Source organism: Hylobates moloch, unplaced genomic scaffold (genome assembly GCF_009828535.3).
Source record: "Hylobates moloch isolate HMO894 unplaced genomic scaffold, HMol_V3 SCAFFOLD_7, whole genome shotgun sequence".
In the NCBI taxonomy this organism is placed as follows: Eukaryota; Metazoa; Chordata; class Mammalia; order Primates; family Hylobatidae; genus Hylobates; species Hylobates moloch.
In genome coordinates, this window is record NW_026652282.1 from 131,496,062 (window position 1) to 131,505,535 (window position 9,474).

Here is a 9,474-nt window from a genome sequence, read left to right on the forward strand (position 1 = left end):
TAAGATTGATATTTGAAGGCATTATGATGCAGCCCCAGAAGTTTGAAGGGTATGAGGTATATAAATTGCTATATGAACAACAGCATAAGAAATACTTTATATACATTATCTCAAATTATCAAAATCGCTTTTCAAAGTGGGTCATATGCTATTTGACAGGAAGGGAAAAATCTTACAAAGGTTTTTTGGGTGGTACATAGAATTATTTAACTTCCCTTCACTAAGGTTGACAAATTCAGGGCCATGGACTGTCAAAAAGTCAATATATATACTTCAGGGCTCTCAAAATCTCCCTCAAATTTATGTATACAATTTTGTTTGTATAGAAATGTGAATTTTTTTAAAGGGAGAATCATAACTTTTATAAGATTCTCCAAGAGTTCAGTGACCCAGAATAGTTCCGCTATGCAAACTTTAAAATTTTAGATACAAATTCCATAAGAGCAAGAGTCATGGCACTTCTTTGACTATTTCTATTCTGTGATGGCACACAAAACAATGACATATTTATTACAACCATTATGAAGATATTTGTATCATATTTTCAATACTAGAAATAATTTTTATGACAGGAGATAAGTAAAAATGAATATAAGCCAAATATTTATGATACATCTCCATTTTGTGAATTCAGAATTCATCTCATGTAGTTGATGAGATGGCTGAAATATCTTAACTAAATGGAAGGTGGTTCAATTATTTTGGTAAAAACTGAGTCATTTAGTAGCAGCAGGATATCACCTCTTAGGATATTTCAATCAGACATCAAATTCATTATATTCCAAATGGAAGGTATCACCTGAACTCACTTCTAAACCGACTCTCTTCAAAACCTCCATATTTTTGAAATGGAATCACTATTCTCCGTTTCTCTACACCTTGAAGGGCGCTTCAGGTATAAAATGAAGCATGTACAAAGGCATCAAAAGGTGGAAAATATAATACAATTTGGATGCAGTGCCTGGTATATAATAGGCATTCGGTTCATACTTGTTGAATAGATAAATGCTCCTATGGATGAATACATAAATATCAAGTGGTACTGAGTAATCAGAGAACAATAACGCCAGAAAGAAGGCAGGTTCCAGATCTTATTGAAGTGAGAAGGTGAGATTTGGGCCTGGCCAAATGGGTTGATATTAATTTATCCACTGAATTAGAAAAACTAGGAAACAGATCAAGTATGTTAGAGGAAACTAATGAATTCAGTTTCTAATATATTTACTTTGAAGTCTTGCAAGATGTACAAGTTGAAATTTCTAGTAATGATTTGGCAAATAGAATTTGGAGCTAAAGGTAAGTTATTGATGCCAGACCTGTAGATTTGAGAGACATCAGCTTATTATGGCCACTGACTCCATGAGAGAAAATAATCTGCCCCAAGAAAGGGTGTAGTGAGAACAAGATAAAACCCTGGAAAATGAATACTTTAAGGGCAGGCAAAAGGAGAAGAATCCATGAAGGTATCACACTAGCTTACCCAGGGAAACAGAGGAGATGAATCTCAGGATCAAAGGGTCTCCAGGAGACTGAAAATGCATAAGTGAAGTAATCTCAGGGACATGAAGTATATATCAGAGTGCAGAATGGCAGAGGTGTATGTATAGAAAAGATATGTTCATGTGGGTATAGAGATGAATGGGGGAGTATGAACTACAGAAATATGGGGAAGAGTATAAACAATTCAGAGGATAATGTCTTTAAAATAAATAAGGGAAGGGGATTTAAGAAATGCAAAAACTTACAATTGAGTTAAGGAAAATAAAGACACTTGAAGGAGTAAACCTCAATTAAACTAGATTCTGTACTCAGAGCACAACAGTGAACAAGATAGACACAATCAATTGCCAGTGTAAACCTAGCTGTTTTACTGTAGGACTTCTGGAAGAAGAGATTCATTGTGATATAACAGGTTTAAGTCAAAGACAGAACTGGGTTGTAAATGTGGCTGTGCTCCAAAGTGGTTCACCCATCTGAATGTCACTATTTCTATCATCAGGATTGAAAAAATAGTACTAGCCTCAGGAGCTTGTTATGAAAATTGAAAAAAGTAGTGACTTTGAGGGTATCTGGCACACAGGAGGTACTCAAATATTATTATTGTTGGCAGTGATCATCATAGAGTTGTTGGGAGTCATTGTTATCACTGTCAGGGGAGAACTCAAGAAAAGGATAAACTGAAACAGGTCCTTGGGAAGAAATAATTGACAAATGCAGATATTCCAAGGACAAATAATCAAAAGTTTGATGATTATTACTGAAGCACAAACAAAATAAGATTTGTTGTTCAATTTATCGTGTATAGTCCTGTGTTTTTAATACCACTCTCTGTTTCCAGTTAAGCTGCAGTCAGTAGTGTTTGGAAGAACTATGCACGTTCCCTCTAGGTAGGCTTCCACCTATGCATTTGCGTCCTCCCCATATGTGACTGCCAGCTTTCCTGTTTGGCCTATCTTGAGGGCATATGCAGCAGATAGAAAAGGTTGGTTATCCTCCTGTGTCTCCAGTTCTCAATCTTTCCTCATAGGGAGCCAGATACCTGCTTCATGGTACTGGAAGATAATGAGAGTATCTGATGTTATAAAAACCTGATTTTTAAGGTGGAAATCTCAAAATGTTTTTATTTGTGGTATTTTGTATAATGTTTTATTCCAATTTTTTATTCCCTAGCACAAGCTTTGCCCTTCTCGTTTGGCAATGCCATCCCAACTCTAAATTTTTCTGACATTTTACTTATTGCTGAAGTCACACAGTTTCCTAATTGCCAACTACAAGGCTGCCTTTCAGTGCTTACTCTGTATTCCTACAGCATTTGAAACTATTAGATAAATCCACCTTCTTTGAATTGTCTTGTCTCATGGTTTTATGACATCTATCTTTCTTCGTCTGTTATTTATATCCTGCCTATCATCACAAAAGGTTTGTATCGACTTAAAATATAGAGGCACAAGTAAAAGAAGGGGGAATAAAATAAAACTAAAAAAGAAATCTGAAATCATTAGGAAAGAAGGGGATGTATTTGGGCAAGTATTCTGTTTTTGCACCAAATGAATTTTGGGCTTCATGGTAATCAGGAAGAAATGGTAAATTGGCTGAGAATATTCTTAACCCACATTTTTTAACCCACAGAAGATAGCTGACAATGGCTCTCTCCTCTGCCAGCTTCTTTAAGATGTGGATACTACTCAAGGTTTGGTCTTCATCTGTAGACTCTTCTTCCTTGCTTAGTTCCATTATACTTACGCTTAAGGATAACTCTCTAAATTCTAAGTTCTACTTTTTCATGAGCTCTACCTACTTCCACATTATTGCCTCTAACTAACATAACTTCGACTCAACTTTTGACCTCCAAAAAACAAGAGAAAACTCATAAACAAAACAAACTGAAGACAGCTCAAACTTTCTAACTCCTACAGTTGTTTGCAACTTCTTAAGAGTTTCCAAGCTTTGAAAATAATCAGGAATTTTGTCTTATATTTTTCTTTGGCACCCTCATCCAATCAGTCAGGACGTCTTATTAATTCTTCCATTGCAACCTTGTTGTTCTTCTCATCCATTGGCCTCAGATTCCTTTTATAATGTCCACACTGGTAAGCCTGATTCTTGCCTTTCCTTCCTACAAATACAGTTCCAGTCATTTTTTCCTTAAATTTTCACTTTCCTCCTATTCATCTTTTTCTCCAAAGCCTTCAGTGGCTTTCAGTTATAGAAACAAAATTCACATTCCTTATTGTGACTTGCAAAGTTCTTCACAATCTTACCCTTAAGACCTATTTGTAAGTTAGATTCCAGATATCTCCCAGAGAAAATCCTAGATCCAGCTAAACTTATACTTCCTATTTGCTCATATGTATATTCTCATATATCTCCATACTTGAATATTACTTCCCCTTCTCTAGCCACATAGTTCCATTAAGAGCTGATAAAAGTGTTCCCTCTGTGCTAGAACAGTTTATATTTTTGCAACTGACACTGAGACTTCAGTATTTGTTACATAACATTTCTATGCGTACATATATTTATTCTCTCTTTAACCAGATTATCAGTTCCCTAGGGGAAAGGACCATGTCTTATACACATATGTATTCTCAACAGCACCTAGTATAGTACAGGTTTTGTAAATACGTGTTGATTTGATTTAGAGCTATTTATACAATTATTTCCCTACTCCATTATATCTATATGGAACTATTCACATATTATGGCAAAGTAAAAATGTTAAGGTAAAATATTACTATATTGCCAAATAAAAAGTCACACTGCTCCCTAACCTTTGTATCAAAATAGATCTTGCCGGTTTCCTGTTCTAATACCCACAACAACATATGTTCCAAGCAGCAGTTGGAATCTATCAAGAAGACAGAAACTGACACAAATAGCTATTCCATAAGTATAAAATGCCATCACTGTCATTGGGCTAACACCAGGGAAGGTCGAATTGCAGAGTTAAAGTGGGCCTCCCTTTCCAAGTTAAGCCTCAATGTGAACAGCCATGGGCCAAAAGAGCGGCAAGGGTCATAAAAACTCTTATGACATGAGTAATTATTTGCTTATGGTGAGATATCTCCTGCAGGAAATAATAATAGTAATGTCTACCATTTATTGCATTTATACTGTGTGCCAGGCACTGTACTAAGTGCTTTACATAAATTCTATCATTTAATCCTCTCTCTTACTTTATAAGATAGAGACCATTATTTTCCTTGTTTTACTAATGAGGAAATTGAGACATAATGAAGTAACTTCCCTAAAGTCACACAGCTAAGAAATGACTAAACTGGGACCTGAACTGGGGCAGTCCAACACATGAGTTTATACAACTTGCTCATCAGAACTAATTGTCTTCTCCTTAATTTCTTGCCTTATATTAATAGTACGACACACTCAATGATTTGGGTAGCAACTTATTTTAATTACTTACTTGCATGCATGCACAACCATGTTGTTTCAAGAGAGGAGATGGAAAAAGCAAATATTTCATTTTGAATTACTGGCATTTTGTAAAGTTTTAAGAATTTTGATAAATTCCCATTCCCATCTTATTTTGCTAAAGAAATTAGCTGAAAGAAAGGGGCTACAGGCCAGACACAAGTCTGAAACCCAGCAGTAATTAAACCTTAAACCTCCAAAATAAGCCTTGACTGCATGTTCTTCATCCAGGGCAGTGGTACAAAGTGTGTGTTTTCAAGGCCTTAGGCATCTCCATCCCTGTGGATTTGCATGGTGCATCCCTCGGGGCTGCTTTGATGGGCTGGAGTTGAGTGCCTACAGCTTTTCCAGACTGAGGGTGCATGCTGCCACTGACTCTACTATTTTTGGATCTGGAGGGCAGTAACCCCTCTTCCACTGCTCCATTAGGCAGTGCCCCAGTGGTGACTCCGTGTGGGGGCCCCAAGCCCACATTTCCCCCTTGCGCTACCCTAGTACAGCCTCTCTGCAAGGGCTCTGCTAATGTAGCAGGCTTCTGCCTGAGCACCCAGGCTTTCCCATACATACTCTGAAATCCATGTGGAAGCTGCCAAACCTCCTTCACTCTTGCATTCTCTGCACCTTCAGACTTACCACTATGTGGAAACTGACAAGGACGATGGATTGCACCCTCCAAAACAGCAGCCTGATCTGTAACTGGGGCCCCTTGAGCCATGATGCAGGGAGCAACCTCCAGAGGTGGCTCAGGGCAGTGGCATCCTGGGGCCTCACCTTCAAAACCATTCTTTCCTACAAGGCCTCTGAACCTCTGATGGGAGGAGAAGCCTGAAAGGTTTCTAAAATGTTTTTGAGGGCTTTTCCACTTTGTCTTAGATATTAGTACTTGGCTCCCATTTACTCATGTTAGTCTCTCTAATAAGTGGTTGCTACACAAGCCTCTTGAATTCCTTTCCTGAAAATGATCTTTCCTTCTCTACCCGTGGCCAGCATGCAAATTTTCTCAATTTTTACACTCTGATTCCTTTTTAAATATAAGTTCCAACTTGATATGGTTTGGATTTGTGTCCCCACCTAAATCTCATGTCGAATTGTAATCCCCATTGTTGGTGGAATGGCTTGGTGGGAGGAGATTGGATCATGGGGGTGGATTTCCCCCTTTCTGTTCTCGTGATAGTGAGATCTCACAACATCTGATTGTTTAAAAGTGTGTAACACCTCCTGCTTTGCTCTCTTCCTCCTTCTCTGATCATGTAAGACATGCCTGCTTCTTCTTCTGCCATGATTGAGGGTTTCCTGAGGCCTCCCCAGCCATGCTTCCTGTACCATCTGTGGAACCATGAGTCAATTAAACTTCTTTTTTTCTTTTTTTTTTAATAAATCACCCAGTCTCAGGTAGTTCTTTATAGCAGTGTGAGAACAGACTAATATACAACTTTAAGTCGTTCCTTTGCTCCTGTATCTCATCATAGGTTGTTAAAAGCAGCCATTCCAACTCTTGAATGCTTCTCTGCTTATTAATTTTCCTCTGACTTAGTGAGACCCTAAGTGATCACGCTTAAGTTCAACCTTCTACCAAGCCCTGGGACATGAGCACAATGCAGCAAAGTTCTTTGCTAAGCCGCAACAAAGGTGACCTTTGCTCCAGTGCCCAATAAGATCATTTCCATATGAGACCCTGTCAGCCTGGCCTTTGTTGTCCGTATTTCTATCAGCATTGTGGTCATAAACACTTAACCAGTCTCTAAGAAGTTTCAAACTTCCCCTCATCATCCTGTCTTCCTCTGAGACCTCCAAACTCTTCCACCTCTTGCCATTACCCAGTCCCAAAGCTGTTTCCACATTTTTGGGTATTTTTATAGCAATGTTCCACTTCTTAGTACCAATTTTCTGTGTTAATCACTTTTGCATTGCTATAAAGAAAGACCTGAGGCTGGATAATTTATAAAGAAAAGAGGTTTATTTGGCCCATGGATCTGCAGGCTATACAGGAAGCATGGTGCCAGCACCTGCTTCTGGTGAGGGCCTCAGGAAGTTTACAATCATGGCAGAAGGTGAAGGGAAGCAGAATGTCACATGGCAAGAGAGGGGATAAGAGAGATGCCAAGCTCCTTTAAACAACTAGCCTTTCCATGAACTAATAGAGTGAGAACTTATTACCACAAGAAGGGTATCAAGCCGTTCATGAAGGATCCCCACCCAAGTTCCAGACACCTCCCACTAGGCTCCACCTTCAACATTAGGGATCACATTTCAACATGAGATTTAGAGGGCACAAACACTTAAACTATATCAATGGACTTTCTTATGTTGAGGCATATTCCTTCTATGCCTAGTTTGTTTAGAGGTTTTTTCATGAAGGGATATTAAATTTCATTAAATTCTTTTTCTGCATCTATTTATATGATTTTATGATTTGTCTTGTTCATTACATTGACATGCATCATATCATTACATCGATATGATCTATCACAATTATCAATTTCTGTATGTTAAGCCATCCTTGCATTCCTAGAATGAATCCTACTTGATAACAGTGAATGATCTTTCTGATGTGCTGTTCAATTGGGTTTTCTTTAGTATTTTGTTGAGTATTTTTGCATCTATGTTCATCAAGGATATTAGCCCTTAGTTTTATTTGTTGTTTCTTTGTCTGATTTTGGTATCAGAGTTCAGGTAGCCTCATAGATTGAATTAGGAAGAATTCATTGCTCTTTCTTTTTTGGAATAGTTTGAGGAAAACTGGTGTTAGCTCTTCTGTATGAGTTTGTTAGAATTTGGCAGTGAAGCCACACATTCCTAGGCTTTTCATTGTTAGGAGATGTTTTTGAATTCCTGATTCAATGTCATTATTCATTACTGGTCTGTTCAGGTTTTCTACTTTTTTTTTTCTGGGTTCATTCTTGATTAGATTTTATGTGTTCAGTAATTTATTCATTTTTTCTAGGTTTTCCAGTTTGTTAGTGTATAGTTGCTCATGATAGTCTCTGATGATCTTTTGTGTTTCTGTGTGTGATGCTTAATATTAAGTGTCAACTTGATTGGATTGAAGGATGCAAAGTATTGTTTCTGGGTGTTGCCAGAAGAGATTAACATTTAAGTCTGTGGACTCAGAGAGGAAAACCCACCGTCAGGAAGTCCCACCCACAATGTGGGTGGGTACCATTGCAATCAGCTGCCAGTGCAGCTAGAAAAAGCAGGCAGACGAAGGGTGGAAGACGCTGACTTGCTGAGTCTTCCAGCCTTCATCTTTCTCCTGTGCTGGATGCGTCCTGCCCTCAAACATCAGACTCCAAGTTCTTCAGCTTTCTGACTCTTGGACTTACAACAGTGGTTTGCCAGGGGCTCTCAGGCCTTCAGCCACAGACTGAAGGCTGCACTGTCAGCTTACCTACTTTTGAGGTTTTGGGACTTGGTCAGAGCCACTACTGGCTTCCTGTCTCTTCAACTTTCAGATGTTCTATCATGGGAGTTTACCTTGTGATCTTATGAGTCAATTATCCTTAATAAACTCCCTTTCATATATGCATATATCCTATCAGTTCTATCCCTCTAGAGAATCCTGACTAATACACTATTATATTACTTTTAATGCCTCCTTTTCAATGTCTTATTTTGTTCATTTGAGTATTTGCTCTGTTTTTGTTGGTTAGTCTAATAAATGTTTAATTGATTTTTCTATCATTTCAAAAAGCCACGCTTTTGTTTCATTGAACTTTTATATTTTTGTAGTCTCTATTTTTTTAAATTCTGCTCTAATCGTTATTATTCTTTACTTCTACTAATTTTGAGTTTGGTTTGTTCTTGAAGGTGTTTTGTATTGCTTACAAACTTTAGTATTAACACTGCTTTTGCTATATTCTGTAGGTTTTCATATCTTGTGTTTTCATTTTCATTTGTTTCAAGAAATTTTTTTTTAAATGTTGGAAAACAGAATTGATCAACATATTTTTTTGTTATTATTATGCTTTAAGTATGAGGGTACATGTATACAATGTGCAGCTTTGTTACATATGTATCCATGTGCCATGTTGGTTTGCTGCACCCATTCACTCGTCATTTAGCCTTAGGTATATCTCCTAATGCTGCCCCTCCCCCCTACCCCCACCCCACAACAGTTCCCGGAGTGTGATGTTCCCCTTCCTGTGTCCATGTGTTCTCATTGTTCAATTCCCACCTATGAGTGAGAACATGTGGTGTTTGGTTTTTCATCCTTGCGACAGTTTACTGAGAATGATGGTCTCCAGCTTCATTCATGTCCCTACAAAGGACATGAACTCATCATTTTTTATGGCTGCATAGTATTCCATGGTGTATATGTGCCACATTTTCATAATCCGGTCTATCATTGTTGGACATTTGGGTTGGTTCCTAGTCTTTGCTATTGTGAGTAGTGCTGCAATAAACATACGTGTGCATGTGTCTTTATAGCAGCATGATTTATAATCCTTTGGGTATATACCCAGTAATGGGATGGCTGGGTCAAATGGTATTTCTAGTTCTAGATCCCTGAGGAATCGCCACACTGACTTCCACAATGGTTGAACT